This window comes from Triticum dicoccoides, chromosome 6B (genome assembly GCF_002162155.2).
Source record: "Triticum dicoccoides isolate Atlit2015 ecotype Zavitan chromosome 6B, WEW_v2.0, whole genome shotgun sequence".
In the NCBI taxonomy this organism is placed as follows: Eukaryota; Viridiplantae; Streptophyta; class Magnoliopsida; order Poales; family Poaceae; genus Triticum; species Triticum dicoccoides.
This window is the reverse complement of record NC_041391.1, coordinates 61,855,307-61,857,778: the sequence shown is the minus strand read 5'-3', so window position 1 is coordinate 61,857,778 and position 2,472 is coordinate 61,855,307.

The following is a 2,472-nucleotide window of genomic DNA, read 5'->3' as shown; positions in this document are numbered from 1 at the left end:
GGTCGGGGGCGGGGGCGGGGGCGGCGTTGAATCTGGGGTCGGGGCGGCGTCCGGGCCGGCGTTGAGGTCGGGGGCGGGGGCGGCGTTGAGGTCGGAGGTCAGGGCGGCGTAGAGGGTGCGGAGAGCGCGCGGCGGCCGACGGGCGACGGTGGCGGCGAGAGTGGAGAGAGTTGGATTTGGGGGAAAGTGGCGTGGGGAAGGACGAACCCCGTGGTTAAGTCAGAAGTAGCAGTAGCGCGTTCCGGGAAAAGCGTTGTTGCTATCTTAGCTACATCGCGTTCTCTGATACACGCTACTGCTACTCCTTTCTCTTCTTTCCCTTTTCCATTTAGTTTTCTTCACATTTTATTTGTTTCCTTTCACCTTATTCTATTTCTTTTATTTTCAATTACCTTTCCATTCTCTTTCCATTTATTTTTATAACCTTTAGCAGCAACAAGCTTATATTTAAATGCGCTGCTACAAACGATGTAGCGGTAGCGCGGTTCGTCATAGATCGCTACTACTATGTGTAGCCTGTGGGCTAAGCCGTGGGAATTTTAGTAGTAACGTGTGTTCAGCAAGACGCGCTACTGCTAGATCTTTATCTGCAGCGCGGTTTCCTCTGGCGCGCTACTGCTAATTAGCACCAGCGTGCTTTTCTGACCCACGCTACTGCTAAAGTTCTGTGTATAGGGTTTTCCCTGGTAGTGTTGTTTCCATAACGAACAGAAGGGAGGGACCTTCCTGCTTCACCACCTTGCGAAGCTCCCGAACTGTCTCAGGGTTCCCAAGCCCTCGATAGTTCCAACTTAGACAATTCATTGGGACAGGCAGGGCTGCATAGCAGCCTCTGCCGAATTTTCAGGCGTTGGTTTCTTCTTCTTTGGAATGCGATCATATTCCCCTACGGTCCCAATCTCTTCACCTCCCCCTTGTTCCTCAGGCCGCCCCGGCGCCGGATGTTGCGCACCATCTCCAGAAGCAGTAATCAGAAGGGGGGGGGGGCACTGTCGACACGGCGATAAATCTGTCTTGGTGCCTCCTTTCTCTTGTTCAGGTTGGAGTTCTTCTTTCGTGGGGAGTTCACCTCCGTACCGCTTGCCGGTATGTTGCTGGAGTTCTTTGACTCTCTCTGGCTGCCCGGATCAGCATGATGTTCCTTTTCGGCTGTCACCGGAAGCAGCCTTCTTACGCTCCTCAGCCCTCAAGCTCGAACCAAACGGGAGCTCGCCTTTAGCATCCCGTTGGCCGGGAGTATGGCAGAACGGATCAGCATGACCCAATCGACCGCAAGAGAAGCAAAAATGAGGAACGTTCTCATACTGAATATCGTATGCATCTTGTTGATTCCTCTTCGCCGAATCTATCACGATCCACCTCCTAAGAGGCTTGTTTACATCAATGGCAACTCTGGCGCGCAGAAAACCACCCATGTGGTCGAACTGCGTCGAGGACGCCTGTGGATCAATCTGCTTAGCGATCATCCTACCCCATGAGTCATCTCGGAGGTTGTAGGGCAGGTTCAAAACCCTAGCCCATAGATGGAGCTTGTCGAAACGAACCTCGTCCGGTCTCATGCAATCCTTAAAATCCGACAGAATCACAACATTCTTGCTGATATGCCATGGGGATCCTGCCCACACGCGACCACGATCTCTCTGAGACTCAAAATCAGCCACAAACATGTTCTCCCCCATATATCTGAATTGGAGCCCCGGGGATTCCCCCACGCCGGACGGAGTGCATTAGCAATGGTGTTGATATGCAGCAGATTACGATGGAGCACCTTCCCCGCCAATAGCCACTTCTCCGGCGCGTCCTCCTCTCGATCATCGATGACCAACGGAGTTGCTTCTTCCTCGGTTATACCCAGCTTTCCCAGGGCCTCCTCCAGCCGAGCCCTGGCGCACTCTTGCCCCGATCAGATGAGGCCATCTTCCCCGGGAATTCTCTGCCACCGCCGATCAGACGTCAACGAGCGCCTCTTTTCCCCCCGAACCCTAGTCGCCGCCGCCAGGGAGGTTTTTAGGGTTTCGTGGAAAAACCTTAGATTTGTCTACTTACTACCTTAGGTTTGTCTACTTACTACTTAGATTTGTCTACATCCGTATTAGACAAATCTAAGATAATTTTTTTGGGACGGATAGAGTATATGGTAGCAAATAGGCAAACTAGCAAGTTTTGCTCTTGTTTTGTACTCCCTCCGTTCGGAATTACTTGTCGTAGAAATGGATGTATCTAGATGTATGTTAGTTCTAGATACATCCATATCCGAGACAAGTAATTCGGAACAGAGGGAGTATGACTACCGGCTCTTGCAGGATGAAGGTGCTTCCGTTGGAACCGAAAATATAGCATCAAGTTGCGGGACATGGAGTTCTCTCTCCCTGCTCACATGCACCAACGTAAAACAGTAAGACAAAGGGACGATGTTTTCAAATACTGTTGCCTTGGCTCTCTCACCGGTCTCCATTGCCACCACCCTTTGTG